This window comes from Lithobates pipiens, unplaced genomic scaffold, assembly GCF_037356315.1.
Source record: "Lithobates pipiens isolate NorthernLeopardFrog02 unplaced genomic scaffold, aLitPip1_a1.2 Scaffold_8, whole genome shotgun sequence".
NCBI lineage: Eukaryota > Metazoa > Chordata > Amphibia > Anura > Ranidae > Lithobates > Lithobates pipiens.
In genome coordinates, this window is record NW_027507903.1 from 102,948,189 (window position 1) to 102,964,859 (window position 16,671).

The window sequence follows — 16,671 nt, forward strand, 5'->3', positions numbered from 1 at the left end:
GGACAGACATGAGTGTGCAATGTACAGGGATAGGGACAATTGTAGACACTCACTCAGGTTGAACTGGATGGACTGGTGTCTTTATTCAACTTAACTATGAAACTCACCTCTCTCCCTGCATGTCCTGTGAGCAGAATAGCTGATCTACCCATCAGCTACACCTAAACCTGATCTACCTGTCCGCTAACAGGTAGATCAAAGCAGAAGCTGTCATGGGGCCCCCTACTGGCAATGCCTGAATGGTCAGGTGTGCAGCACTTACTATTGCGAGCTGTGCCGGCAGCTGCTGGTGTAGCACCTGCCACACAGCTTGCATACTTCAAAGTCTTGCAGGACACGGCTACTAACCGGAACTGAGTTCCTGTTGTGGAAAAAGTACAGGAACTCCGTTCCCATGCGTACCCTGCAGTTTTAGTAGTTTTAGTACCTTTAGATCCTGCCAGTGTTTTTTCACTTCCTTAAACAGGGTGACAACATTGTTCTTTCTGCAATGACATTGTGCAGCAGTGTTGTCACCTGATGGATGAGTAGTATTTGATAGACTATCATATTAAATTCTAATTCCCAATATAAATATAATTGCGCTACCAAATAGAAACAATGTATAAAGCAGCCAGCATCAACAATGATACAATTGCATAGAAAACAAGAAAACAAAAAATGCAAATTATTGCACAGTGGCATAGCATAAGCCAAGCATAATAAAAATAACACAAATGCAATATGTATAAATAAACAATACAGAGATCCACGTGAAAAATGTGTAAAAATCCCCACAATATATGTGGATATATGATAAAGAGATCCACGTGAACCATACCACGTAGATCAAACAAATAATGTGAAAAACAAACAATTATTCTATGACACGTAAGAAAATATTCGTCCCCTTAAGCAACAAATAGTTCCTCTTCAGTAAGGCCCCTTTCACACATGCGGATGATATGTCCGTATTTCATCCATCCGTTTGCGGATGAAATACGGGCATACATTCATCCTTATGGGATAGCGGGTGTCTGCGGATGAACATCCGCAGACACCCGATTTCCTCCGCCTCCGCAACAGTCCGATTCTGCAGACGGAGGAAAATCATATTTTTCTATCCGTCTGCAGAGCGGATCGGATGAACACGGACACACGGTCCGTGCTCATCCGATCCCCATAGAGGAGAGCGGAGAGCTGACAGGGCGGTCCCCGCACAGTGTGCAGAGACCGCCCTGTCCGCAGCCGGCTCAGCGGGGACAACGGAGCGATCCCCGCTGAGCGAGCGGATCATCACGGGGCGGATCATTACTGATCCGCCCCGTGTGAAAGAGGCCTAAGGAGTGATCCAAATTGACAGGAGTGCCCAACTTCCAGTAAATATAAAATGGAACACTGAAGGTACCATCATAGCGACACCCTTCCAAAGCCCCTCATGCAGGTAATACAGCGTACTGGATAAACAGAGATAAGTAATAGGTACTCTTACCCGAAGATGTGGACCCACACACCTTAGTGGTGAGTCAGTCAGGCGTCAAGCTGTAATGAACAGCAATCCTCTCAAAAGGATGGTGTAAACCTCCACTCCGCCAAGCCGTCTTCCGTACTCTGTATAAACGGGGTGTCCAATGTAGGATATCCTCAGCTTAAACTCCAACGTAGGAAGTACTCACATCGTAGTAGGTGTATCAAAAATAAGAAAGGGGAAAAGAAAAAATCAAAAGGCCTCCTCACAGAGTAGATTAAATCCAATAAAAAAATAAGTTTATTAAAAAAATATATAAAATTAGAAATACATGCATGTACAAAAGGGGTACAAAAAAAAGAAAAACAACAACAAAGCTGTCGTCTGGATGCGTGGAAAATCTCGCCAGCAGGCTAAGTACCCGACATGTTTTGCAATAACTTACTTCAACTGACTCACCACTAAGGTGTGTGGGTCCACACCTTCAGGTAAGAGTACCCATTACTTATCTCTGTTTATCGAGTACGCTGTATTACCTGCATGAGGAGCTTTGGAAGGGTGTCGCTATGATGGTACCTTCAGTGTTCCATTTTACATTTACTGGAAGTTGGGCACTCTTTTCAATTTGGATCACTCCTTACTGAAGAGGAACTTACGTGTTCTTATGTGTCATAGGATAATATTTTGTTTTTTGTTTTTCACATTGTTTGTTTGATCTACGTGGTACGGTTCACGTGGATCTCTTTATCATATATCCACATATATTGTGGGGATCTTTACACATTGTTCACGTGGATCTCTGTATTGTTTATTTATACATATTGCATTTGTGTTGTTTTTATTATGCTTGGCTTATGCTATGCCACTGTGCAATAATTTTTTCACCTTTTTCACAAGTAGGTGATTTTTTCACACTTTTAGTGCTGCATTTTTGTTTTCATATTAAATTCTAACTTCAGCTAACATTTTTTAGGCAAAGACAGCAACAGTTTTTTTTTATTTTGGAAAATAAGCAACATGAATAAAAGATGACGGTTGTAAGCACCATTGTCCATGTTATATGGTTTGTCCCTATGGTGCTAACTACTACTTTTGTTGAGTTAGACCCCTTTCACACTGAGGCAGTTTTCAGGAGTTTTAGTGCTAGAAATAGCCTCTAAATGCGCCTGAAAACTGCCTCCCATTCAGTGCAATGTGTACATTCACACTCGGGCGGTACGCTTGTGGGACGTTAGAAAAAGTCTTGCAAGCCGCATCTTGGGGTGGCTTGGGAGTAGTATAAATACTGCTCCCAATATGCCCCTGCCTATTGAAATGAATGGGCAGTGCTTCCAAAGTGCCTTAAAAGCGTTTTGAAGGTGCTGTAAAATGGGACTTTTAAGGTCACGTTTTTATGTGATCTTAAAAATCTGCCCCGCTAGCGCCCAAAAAGCGCTGGTAAATTTTTAAATGTGGTGGCTGCATTCGGTTTCTTTTGAGGTTGCCATTTCTTAATTTTCACCTGGTGATTTGGCGAGTAATGCATCTTCTTTCTTAAGGTGTCTCCTCTTTGAATAGAGAAGCAACAGAGACACCTTTGGTCAACAGCATTGTCAATCTGGGGAGAGGGCAGTGCTAAGCCTCATACACAGGATTAGACTTTGTACATACTTTCCTGTGGACTTTTGTACAAAGGGTGTTGGCCGTGAACTTGTTAAGCATACACACGATCAAACTTTTTCAGCCAACTTTCACCAAATCACGTGGTTTTTCTGCTCTTTACTGCCACCTTTGGTCAACTTCTGTATTGTTGCCTGACCTTTTGCATTGGTTCTGAGCATGCGTGTTTGTAAAGTCCAATGGTTTTCTGTACACACGATCTGACTTTGCTCCATCGGACTTATGTTGTCGAAAAGTTTGTCCATTCGCACAACCAACAAAAGTCCAATGAAAACCGAAAAAGTTTGTCCGATGGAGCATACACACAGTTGGATGTTGCCTTAACCACTTTCAGACCGGACCATTTTGCTGGTAAATGACCAGAGGTCTTTTTACACTTTGGCACTGCGCTGCTTTAACTGGTAATTGCGCGGTCATGCAATGTTGTACCCAAACAAAATTTGCGTCCTTTTCTTCCCACAAATAGAGCTTTCTTTTGATGGTATTTGATTGCCTCTGCGATTTTTATTTTTTGCGATATAAACGTAAAAAGACCGCAAATTTTGAAAAAAAATGATATTTTCTACTTTTTGTTATTAGAAAAATCCAATAAACTCAATTTTAGTCATACATTTAGGCCAAAATGTATTCAGCCACATGTCTTTGGTAAAAAAAAAGTCAATAATTGTATATTTATTGGTTTGCGCAAAAGTTGTCACATCTACAAACTAAGGTACGTTTTCTGGAATTTACGCAGCTTTTAGTTTACGACTGCCTATCTCATTTCTTGAGGTGCTAAAATGGCAGGGCAGTACAAAACCCCCCCAAATGACCCCATTTTGGAAAGTAGACCCCCTAAGGAAATTGATAAGAGGCATGTTGAGCCCATTGAATATTTTATTTTTTTGCCTCAAGCGATTGAATAATGACAAAAAAAAAATTTTTTTTTTTTTTTTACACAAAGTTGTCACTAAATGATATATTGCTCACACATGCTATGGGCGTATGTGAAATGACACCCCAAAATAAATTCTGCTGCTTCTCCTGAGTACGGGGATACCACATATGTGGGACTTTTTGGGAGCCTAGCCGCGTACGGGGCCCCGAAAACCAAGCACCGCCTTCAGGCTTTCTAAGGGCGTAAATTTTTGAGTTCACTTCTCACTACCTATTACAGTTTTGAAGGCCATAAAATGCCAAGATGGCACAAAACCCCCACAAATGACCCCATTTTAGAAAGTAGACACCCCAAGCTATTTGCTGAGAGGCATGTTGAGTTCATGGAATATTTTATATTTTGCCACAAGTTGCGGGAAAATTACAAACTTTTTTTTTTTTTTTTTTTTTTTCACAAAGTTGTCACTAAATGATATATTGCTCACACATGCCATGGGCATATGTGAAATGACACCCCAAAATAAATTCTGCTGCTTCTCCTGAGTACGGGGATACCACATATGTGGGACTTTTTGGGAGCCTAGCCGCGTACGGGGCCCCGAAAACCAAGCACCGCCTTCAGGCTTTCTAAGGGCGTAAATATTTGACTTCACTCCTCACTACCTATTACAGTTTTGAAGGCCATAAAATGCCAAGATGGCACAAAACCCCCACAAATGACCCCATTTTAGAAAGTAGACACCCCAAGCTATTTGCTGAGAGGCATGTTGAGTCCATGGAATATTTTATATTTTGCCACAAGTTGCGGGAAAATTACAAACTTTTTTTTTTTTTTTTTCTTTTTCACAAAGTTGTCACTAAATGATATATTGCTCACGCATGCCATGGGCATATGTGAAATGACACCCCAAAATAAATTCTGCTGCTTCTCCTGAGTACGGGGATACCACATATGTGGGACTTTTTGGGAGCCTAGCCGCGTACGGGGCCCCGAAAACCAAGCACCGCCTTCAGGCTTTCTAAGGGCGTTACAGTTTTGAAGGCCATAAAATGCCAAGATGGCACAAACCCCCCCCAAATGACCCCATTTTGGAAAGTAGACACCCCTAAATTTAGGGGTACACTAGTGAGACTAGGTAATAAATGGCGGGTGCCCTGAAACTATAAAAAAATAACTAACCAACCAGCGTCACCTGTAACAGTTATATGGTGATCACTGGTGAAAGGGTTAACTAGGGGGCAATCAGGGGGCTTTATGCGGTAGTATATGGGGGTCCCTGGCGCTATAAAAAGCTGCGGCGAACCTAAATACCTACTTGCCTAACTAGCGTCACCTGTGACACTAATACAGCGATCAGAAAAACGATCGCTTATTAGGCTGGGTTCACACTGGAGCGATGCGGGAACGCCACGAATGCGCGGCGGGTTCCCGCATCGCATGCCTCCCGGCGGCAGTTCACACTGCCCTATGCGAACTGCTGGGAGTGTCAGTGAAATGTTACTGACACCCCCAGATCAGTTCGCATATCGCAGTGCGATCTGCAAACTCGGATCGCATGGTGTGAACACCCATGCGATCCGATTCTGCTGCGGGCCAAAAAAAGGGTCCCGTGCGAATTTGCGGCGGGTGCGGCGGGTGTGGCGGGTGCGGCGAATGGCTGAACTCGAATCGCACAGAGATCGGATGTGATTTGCACTGCAGTGCGAATCACATCCGTTCTCAAACCGCTGCAATCTGAACCCAGCCTTAGTGACACTGGCGACGGGGGGTGATCACGGGGTTAAACCTTTATTGGGGGGGTTAGGGGGGTACCTTAGAACTAAAGGGGGCTAACCCTAACTGCCCTAACAGTTATTAGTCACAAATGACACCCGCCGGGTGATCAGGGGGTTAAACCTTTATTAGGTAATAAATGGCGGGTGCCCTGAAACTATAAAAAAATAACTAACCAACCAGCGTCACCTGTAACAGTTATATGGTGATCACTGGTGAAAGGGTTAACTAGGGGGCAATCAGGGGGCTTTATGCGGTAGTATATGGGGGTCCCTGGCGCTATAAAAAGCTGCGGCGAACCTAAATACCTACCTGCCTAACTAGCGTCACCTGGGACACTAATACGGCGATCAGAAAAATGATCGCTTATTAGGCTGGGTTCACACTGGAGCGATGCGGAAACGCCGCGAATCCGCGGCGGGTTCCCGCATCGCATGCCTCCCGGCGGCAGTTCACACTGCCCTATGCGAACTGCTGGGAGTGTCAGTGAAATGTTACTGACACCCCCAGATCAGTTCGCATATCGCAGTGCGATCTGCAAACTCGGATCGCATGGTGTGAACACCCATGCGATCCGATTCTGCTGCGGGCCAAAAAAAGGGTCCCGTGCGAATTTGCGGCGGGTGCGGCGGGGGTGTGGCGGGTGCGGCGGGTGCGGCGAATGGCTGAACTCGAATCGCACAGAGATCGGATGTGATTTGCACTGCAGTGCGGTGCGAATCACATTCGTTCTCATAAACCGCTGCAATGTGAACCCAGCCTTAGTGACACTGGCGACGGGGGGTGATCACGGGGTTAAACCTTTATTGGGGGGGTTAGGGGGGTACATTAGAACTAAAGGGGGCTAACTCTAACTGCCCTAACAGTTATTACAGTCACAAATGACACCAATGCAAAAAAAAAAAAAAAAAAAAAAAAAATGACATTGGTGTCACTGTGACTGGGGGGCAGGGGTAATTGGGGGGGTGATCGGGGGGTAAAGGGGGGGTGTGAGTGTGCCTGGCATGTTCTACTGTGTGTGGGATGTGTTGGTGCAACTCACTGATCCGCTCTCCTCCGTGTCGGAACGAAAAATACCGACACGGAGGAGAGAATACATCACTTCCTCTCCTGTGTTTACATTACAGGAGAGGAAGTGATGTCACCGGGGATTTCTATTCGTCGGGAGCGATCGCGAGGGGGTGGCCATGAATGAATGGCCGTCCCCTCGTCCGGGATCGCTCCCGAACGAAAACCGACCGCCGCAGGCACCGGGCGGGGGCCCGATCGGGCCCCCGACCCGCGGGAGGCAAATCACGTACATGTACGTGCTTATGCCTGCCCGTGCCATTCTGCCGACGTACATCGGCGTTAGGCGGTCGGCAAGTGGTTAAAACAGCTAATTGGCATGTTTGTTTTCAAAAAGTCCAATCGTGTGTACGGGCCTTTAGACTTACTAAAAGATTCATATGGACTTGACTAATAAATTAAAACTGAACTCCAGCTAACACTTTATAAGCAGTACAGCAACAGGTTACATAAATGAATAAAAGTTGATCATTGTAGGCAGCCCTGTCAGTGTTAAATGGTTTGTCTCAACCCTCTAACAGATAGTCTGTAAAGAGAAGGTTTAAAATAAACAGAGTTACTGGCTGGATCATCAGGTAAAAAAACAAAAAAAACAAAAACAATATAAAAAAACTGATACAGCCACAACTAAGATTTGGTAAGCTGCAGTATATATATATATATTTTTTTAAATAATGCTTTAAGTCCTTTGCCCACACATGTAGCATTGCACCTTAGTTGCAGTGGTGTAAAAATCAAAATAAGAAAATGTGATCAGAGCTGATTTCTTTTTCCTTGGACAGGTTTTTCCTATTTCTTTCCTATCTTTAGCAAGCTTAGATGTCTCCTTTCTATGCTCTGGTGATAACTTGCTAAGCAGGGAATTCAACCAACTAATCATGGAACATAATTAATTTTCTACTGCTGTGATTAAACCTTTGCTGTACAGCGAGTGATTAGTGGCAGGTATTTTTAGATCACTTTTATTAATATGCTACATTACAAAGATTAGCTACATATTCAGAGTGGTATGGAATGGCAAAATGTGTCTTAAAAAAGAAGTATGGGAATCTTTTTTTCTGATACTCACCTAGGTGGATGCATCGGTCCGATGAGGCATCTGTCCCCCCGCTGACTCAAAGCCCTTGTACACACAGTCGGACATTCCGACAACAAAATCTGTCAGATTTTTTTCCGACGGATTTTGTCCGAAACTGGTGTTGCATACATACCAAAATCCGATCGTTCAAAACGTGATGACGTTCATTCGTTACGGTGGGACTACGTTCAGGCTAGTAGCCAATAGCTTTAGTTTCGTAATTTGATCTGAGCATGCGTGACACTTTTTCCGATCGGAATTCTCTACAAACGATCGGACAAAGTCCGATCGGATCATGTTGTCGGAAAATGTTATAGCCCAGCTGGAAAACTTGGTCCGTCGGATACTCCGACTGAAACAGTCCGATGGAGCCCACACACGGTCGGATTATCCATTGTCCATCGGAATATCCGACCGTGTGTACAAGGGCTAACACTGAGAACCGAGTGATCAAACACCATCGATCGTTCAGTTGTCCCAGCTCCCTGAGCAGCAGCTCTCTGCTCTGCCATTCCGCCCAAAACGGTCACTTGAGTGCTGGGCTGTGGAGGAGGCAGGAACGGCCAGGTCAGGCTCTTAACAGCTCTCTTAGAGGCTGAGCCAGGTGCTGGTCCAGGCATGTGGCCGAATCCCAACCATATGGTTATGATCTTGTGCGAGCGTGGAACAGCTCTGGGACATCACCCGACAGTGGACTTCAGGACTAACTGCACAACTGCACAACTAACTGCACTGTGTTGGAACAGGAACGGGCCATCCCCAAAATGTTCCCACAAAGTTGGGACCATGAAATTGTCCAAAATGTCTTGGTAAGCTGACGCCTTAAGTGTTCCCTTCACTGGAACTAAGGGACCAAGTCCAACCCCTGAAAAACAACCCCATGCCATAATCCCCCCTCCACCAAATGATTTGGACCAGTGCACAAAGCAAGGTCCATAAAGACATGGATGAACAAGTTTGGGGTGGAGGAACTTGACTGGCCTACACAGAGTCCTGACCTCAACCCAACAGAACACCTTTGGGATCAATTAGAGCGGAGTATGCAAGCCAAACTTTTTCAGCCACATCAGTACCTGACCTCACAAATGCACTTCTAAGAAGAATGGTCAAACCTTCCCATAGACATTCCTAAACCTTGTGGACAGCCTTCCCAGAAGAGTTGAAGGTGTTACAGCTGCAAAGGGTGGGCCAACACAATATTGAACACTACTGCCGTGTACACATGACCAGACTTTTCGACAGAAAAGTTCAGACGGAACGAATCTGTCAGACAATTCGATCATGTGTGGCTTCATCGGACCTTTTCTGTCGAAAAATCTGCCGGACTTTAGAAATAGAACATTTTTAAATCTTTCCACCGGAACCAGTTCCTATAGAGAAAACTGCTCGTCTGTATGCAGGTCCGACGCAAGGGCAGCTATTGGCTACTGGCTATTGAACTTCCTTTTTCTAGTCCCGTCGTACGTCATCAAATGATCGGACTTTGGTGTGATCATGTGTAGGAGAGTCCGTTTCAGTGAAACTCCGTTGGAACTCTGACGAAAAGTCAGTTCAAAAGTCCATCAGAGTTCATTCCAATGGAAAGTCCGGTCGTGTGTATGTGGCATGAGACTGGGATGCCATTAAAGTTCATGTGTGTGTAAAGGAAGGTGTCCCAATACTTTTGTCAATATAGTGTATGCTTTCTCATTTTTTTAAATTTATCTGTGAATGAACTCATAAGTTGTGTGCTACAGCAACTCTCGGATGGACCATGGCTGCACAGTGTTCATTCTAATGGTCATTGTGGAAGGAAAAGCTAAGTGTCTACATTCAAGGGAATGATGCATAATGCTGAGCAGGTGAAGTAAATAGATCTCACATGGGGGCCATCTTAGGTTTGGGCAAGCATTGCCCCAGTAGCCATCTTGGAGTTGGGAAACTGCCTGAACGCTATCTTGAAAGTGGGCAAAGTGAAAAGATTGTCAGGAGTTGGATGTACGCGGAAGAGTGGAGGAAAATGGTTTAACCAGTTCCCGACCAGCGCACAACGATGTACGTTGGCAGAATGGCACGGGCAGGCATATTGGCGTACAGGTACGTCCATTTCTATAAGCCGCCCTGCCATCGCGTGCGCACCACTGGCGGCGCGATCGCGTGTCAGTCGGGACCCCCGTGAGTCCAGTCGTGTGTCCCTCAGACACAATCGCCGCGGGGATATCTGCGATCATCTCAACGGGGAGGGTGAATGGGGAGGTGCCATTGTAAATAGCATCTCCCCGTTCTGCCTAGCAACAAGTGACACTGATCTCTGCTCCATGTAATTGGAGCAGAGATCAGTGTTCACTAACACAAAGCCCAGCCTCCCACAGTTAGTAACATGCCCCTAGGACACACTTAACTCCACTACACTACCACCCCCTGGTTAACCCCTTCACTGCCAGTGCCATTTACACAGTAATCAGTGCATTTGTATGGCACTGATTGCTGTATATATGACAATGGTCCCAAAAACGTGTCAAAAATGTCCAATGTGGCTACCATAATGTCGCAGTCACAATAAAAATCACTGATCGCCGCCATTACTAGTAAAAAAATAAATTATTAATAAAAATGCCATAAAACTATCCCTATTTTGTAAACGCTATAACTTTTGCGCAAACCAATCAATAATCACTTATTGAGATTTTTTTTACAAAAATATGTAGAAGAATACGTATCAGCCTAAACGGGGAAAAACAGCTTTTTTATATATTTTGGGGGATATTTATTATAACAAAAAGTAAAAAATAATGCGTTTTCTTTTTCAAAATTGTCACTCTATTTTTGTTTATAGCGCAAAAAATAAAAACCGCAGAGGTGATCAAATACCACCAAAAGAAAACTCTATTTGTGGGAAAAAAAGGACGTCAATTTTGTTTGGGAGCCACGTCACACGACCGCGCAATTGTCAGTTAAAGCGACGCAGTGCCGACTCGCAAAAAGTGGTCTGGTCTTAAGCCAGCAAAATGGCCCGGTCTGAAAGTGATTAAACAGCCAGCGTATTACAGATAGAGCATCCATGGCTTAAGCTGTTAGAAGCTCTCCTTAATCTAATATCTAATATTAGATTATTAATCATACTCAATTGGGTGGATTGAAAGAATAATTGAGTTGTTATATTTTTATTTGTTTTAGATTGGAAAAAGTTAAATAAATAGACTTTATAATCTAGGGGAAAATATTAATATACAGTGGTGTGAAAAAGTGTTTGCCCCCTTCCTCATTTCCTGTTCCTTTGCATGTTTGTCACACTTAAGTGTTTCGGAACATCAAACCAATTTAAACAATAGTCAAGGACAACACAAGTAAACACAAAATGCAATTTGTAAATAAAGGTGTTTATTATTAAAGGTGAAAAAAAATCCAAACCATCATGGCCCTGTGTGAAAAAGTGATTGCCCCCTAAACCTAATAACTGGTTGGGCCACCCTTAGCAGCAACAACTGCAACCAAGCGTTTGCGATAACATGCAATGAGGCTTTTACAGCGTCCTGGAGGAATTTAGGCCCACTCATCTTTGCAGAATTGTCCTAATTCAGTTACATTAGAGGGTTTTCGAGCATGAACGGCCTTTTTAAGGTCATACGACAACATCTCAATAGGATTCAGGTCAGGACTTTGGCTAGGCCACTCCAAAGTCTTCATTTTCTTTTTCTTCAGCCATTCGGTGGTGGACTTGCTGGTGTGTTTAGGATCATTGTCCTGCTGCAGAACCCAAGTTCGTTTCAGCTTAAGTACACGAACAGATGGTCGGACATTCTCCTTCAGGATCTCTTGGTAGACAGCAGAATTCATAGTTCCTTTTATCACGGCAAGTCTTCCAGGTCCTGAAGCAGCAAAACAGCCCCAGACCATCACACTACCACCACCATATTTTACTGTTGGTATAATGTTCTTTTTATGAAATGCAGTGTTCCTTCTACGCCAGATATACTTGGACACACACCTTCCAAAGAGTTCCACTTTTGTCTCATCGGTCCACAGAATGTTGTCCCAAAAGTCTTGGGGATCATCAAGATGTGTTGTGGAGAAATTGAGACGAGCTTTGATGTTCTTTTTGCTCAGCAGTGGTTTTCTCCTTGGAACTCTGCCATGCAGTCCATTTTTGCCCAGTCTTTTCCTGATGGTGGAGGCATGAACGCTGACCTTAACTGAGGCAAGTGAGGCCTGCAGTTCCTTGGACGTTGTTGTGGGGTCTTTTGTGACCTCTTGGATGAGTCGTCGCTGCGCTCTTGGGGTAATTTTGGGTGGCCGGCCACTCCTGGGAAGGTTCACCACTGTTCCATGTCTTCGCCATTTGTGGATAATGGCTCTCACTGTGGTTCGCTGGATTCCCAAAGCTTTGGAAATGGCTTTATAACCCTTTCCAGACTGATAGATCTCAATTACTTTCTTTCTCAATTGTTCCTGAATTTCTTTGGGTCTCGGCATGATGTGTAGCTTTTAAGGATCTTCTGGTGGACCTTACTGTGTCAAGCAGCTCCTATTTAAGTGATACCTTGATTGTGAACAGGTGTGGCAATAATCAGGCCTGGGTGTGGCTAGAGAAATTGAACTCAGGTGTGGACAACCACAGTTATAGTATGTTTTAACAAGGGGGCAATCACTTTTTCACACAGGGCCATGATGGTTTGGATTTTTTTTCACCTTTAATAATAAACACTTTCATTTACAAATTGCATTTTGTGTTTACTTGTGTTGTCCTTGACTATTGTTTAAATTGGTTTGATGTTCCGAAACACTTAAGTGTGACAAACATGCAAAGGAACAGGAAATGAGGAAGGGGGCAAACACTTTTTCACACCACTGTATAGGCATAGTCTTTACATTTCTGGTGAGCTTATATTTGGTTAGTAATTAGTCATGAGCCTTCACTGTACATTAAAGTGACTGTAAAGTCTTGTTTTTTTCCTATAAAAATAACAAACATGTTAAATCTACCTCCTCTGTTGCAGTGGATTTGCACAGAGCAGCCCGAATCCTCTTCTTCTCGGGTCCTTCTTTGGTGCTCCTGGCCCCTCCCTCCTGTTCAGTTCCCCCACAGCAAGCAGCTTGCTATAGGGGCACCCAAGCCGAGTCACAGCTCCCTGTGTCCATTCAGACATGGAGCCCCGACCCGACCCCCTCTCCTCTCTCCCCTGATTGGCTAGCTGACTTTGATTGACAGCAGCGTCAGCCAATGGCGCGGTTGCTGTGTCTCAGCCAATCAGGAGGGAAAATCTCGGACGGCTGAGACACTCATGGACATTATTGGACAGAGAGGGAACTCAGATATGTGTGAGGGGGGCTGCTGCACACACAAGGCTTTTTATCTTAATGCATAGAATGCATTAAGAAAAAAAAACCTTGTGCCTTTACAACCCCTTTAACCACTTCCCGACCAGCGCACGATGATGTACGTCGACAGAATGGCACGGGCAGGCATATTGGCGTACAGGTACGTCCAATATTGAATGCCGCCCTGCCATCGGGAGCGCGCCGCCGGCGGCACGCTCCCGCGCTGGTCGGGACCCCCGTGAGTCCGGTCGCGGGACCCGCGGACTTGATCGCCGCGGGCATCCCCGCGATCGTCTCACGGAGCGGCCGAATGGAGGAAATGCAGAGTAAACAACATTTCTCCATTCTGCCTAGCAACTAGTGACGTTGATCTCTGCTCCATGTGATTGGAGCAGAGATCAGTGTTCACTAAATGAAAGCCCAACCCCCCCACAGTTAGTAACACACCCCTAGGAACACTTAACCCCTACACTGCCACCCACTGGTTAACCCCTTCACTGCCAGTGTCATTTACACAGGAATCACTGCATTTATATAGCAGTGATTATTGTATAAATGACAATGGTCCCAAAAATGTGTCAAAAATGTCCGATGGGTCCCCCACAATGTCGCAGTGACAATAAAAATCGCTGATCGCCGCCATTACTAGTAAAAAAAAAATAATAAAAAATAATTAATAAAAATGCTATAAAACTATCCCTATTTTGTAAACGCTATAAATTTTGCGCAAACCAATCAATAATCGCTTATTGCGATTTTTTTTACCAAAAATATGTAGTAGAATACGTATCGGCCTAAACTGAGGGAAAAAAATGTTTTTTTATATATTTTTGGGGGATATTTATTATAACAAAAAGTAAAAAATAATGCTTTTTTTTCAAAATTGTCGTTCTATTTTTGTTTATATCGCAAAAAATAAAAACCGCAGGGGTGATCAAATACCACCAAAAGAAAGCTCTATTTGTGGGGAAAAAAGGACGTCAATTTTGTTTGGGAGCCACGTCGCACGACCGCGCAATTGTAAGTTAAAGCGACGCAGTGCCGAATCGCAAAAAGTGGTCTGGTCTTTGACCAGCAAATTGGTCTGGTCTGAAAGTGGTTAAGTATATACAGTATCTCACAAAAGTGAGTACACCCCCTCACCTTTTTGTAAATATTTCATTACTGTATATCTTTTCATGTGACAAAAATGAAGAAATAAGGCCGCGTACACACGCGCGGACTGTTCGCCCAACCTTGTCCGCTGAACAGTGTTTGGGCGGACAGTCCGCTCGTGTGTGGGGCTTCAGCGGACAGTTTCAGCGGACAGTTGGACGAACAAGGTCTTACGGAAATTCCGAAAAACTGTCCGCTGAAACAAGGTTTCAGCGGACTGTTCGCTCGTGTGTAGGCTTGTTCGGCCAACTAAGTCTCGCGCATGCTCAGAAAGGATTTTCACGCCGAAAGCTATAATGCAGTGTATAGGACGTCGTATTTTTCGTCCCGTCGTACGTGCCGTTCACGTCATCGCGCACGGTTTCAGCAAACTGTTCGTCCGTCGTGTGTGGCCATGTCCGTCCATGCTAAGTTTGAGCGGACTGTTTGCCGAAACTGTTGGACGGACAAAGTTGGGCGAACAGTCCGCGCGTGTGTACGCGGCCTTACACTTTGCTACAATGTAAAGTAGTGAGTGTACAGCTTGTATAACAGTGTAAATTTGCTGCCCCCTCAAAAAACTCAACACACAGCAATTAAAGTGGAGTTCCGCCCAAAAAAAATAATAATTAAAAGTCGGCAGCTACAAATACTGCAGCTGCTGACTTTTAAAATAAGGACACATACATGTCCAGGGCGCCAGCGATGTCCTCACGCAAAGCCAACCGGTCCCTCGGCTCCTGGGTGCTGGAGCCGGCATCTTCAGTAAGGGAATCAGAAAGTGAAGCCTTGTGGCTTTACAGCCTGGTTCCTTACTGCGCATGCTCAATTCCAGCTGCGCATTCAGAGTGGACCCTCTGTTTTCTTGGACCTGTTTGTCTCCCAGAAGACAACGGGAGACTGAGATGGGGCCAGACATGGCATAGATTGCCACGGATTCTGCGGCAAAACTTTCGCCGGAAGTGGGAGCAAATACCTCTATTATACAGGTATCTGCTCCCTCTCCCTCCTGAAAAGTGCCAACTGTGACACCAGGGTGGGGGGGATCCGAAAAGTGGAAGTTGCATTTTTGGGTAGAACTCCGCTTTAATGTCTAAACTGCTGCCAAAAAAAGTCAGTACACCCCTAAGCGAAAATGTTTAAATTGGGCCCAAAGTGTCAATATTTTGTGTGGCCACCATTATTTTCCAGCATTGCCTTAACCCTCTTGGGCATATAGCCAAGAGGGGGGCGTTTGGGACTTTAAATGAGGCACAAAAAATGTACCTCCATCCCGGGTTCAAGTACATTAGAAGGGAATGTGGGACTTTAAATGAGGCAATTGACTTGTGGAAGTAGAGTATTTAGTAAACATTTTTATTTGTAACACTAGTAAAAAGGTATTTTCATATATACATACATGCACACATGGTACAAACATAATGGATACATATATGTCAGCTTGGCAGCACATGAGAGATAGTAAACATTGATGAATGTAATACAAGGTATTTCATATTAGCAGGCATTGGTACACCATATGCAAAAGAGCTGCTATAAGATTATAAATCTATACAAGCTGTAATTTCATCAGTGCTGTCACATGAAAAGCTATAAAAAATATTTTTACAAAAATGTGAGGGGTGTACTCACTTTTGTGAGATAATGTATATTGATAAATGAATTGTTAGGAGCATTATATATGTATGACTAAAGTGTATGTGTAGAACTCCCTATCCTCCACATTCATGGAATTTGTCAGCGTAACTGAGGCCTGGTTCACACCTATGCAGGTTGCAGTTTGTATAGTCTGGGTTCATTTTGCGTTTTTCAATACATGTTTTTGATCCATTGAAGTCTAGGGAACCAAAAACCTGAAAAAAGTCCCATAAAATGCACAGATGTGAACATGACCCATAGGAAGCCATGTTAAATGGACTGTAGTTTGTTTCTGCAAAACTGAAAATGCGCTAGAAAATGCATAGGTGTGAACCAGTCCTCAATGTTGCAAGGAGAGGCCCTTTCAGCAGTGATTTAGATTCCTTTGCCTTTCAATATGAGGTTAGAACTACTGGACCCAGCCCTCTGAGAGGGAGGGGGAGTGGAGAGTCTTGAGGCTGCTTGAACTAAAACAAAGGAACTTTTTGTACCCACACTTACATGAGATGACAAGCTGGACAGACATCTTGCCACAATTAAACACACACTTACAAATGATTATACATACACAATTTTTACCTCAAGAACATAACTTTGCTTTCGACATTATTTTATATTCTGTATTTTAATATTTGTTGTGTGATCTTAAGCTACTTTATTATTAAATCCATTTTGAGTTTTTGCACAAAAAACTGGGTA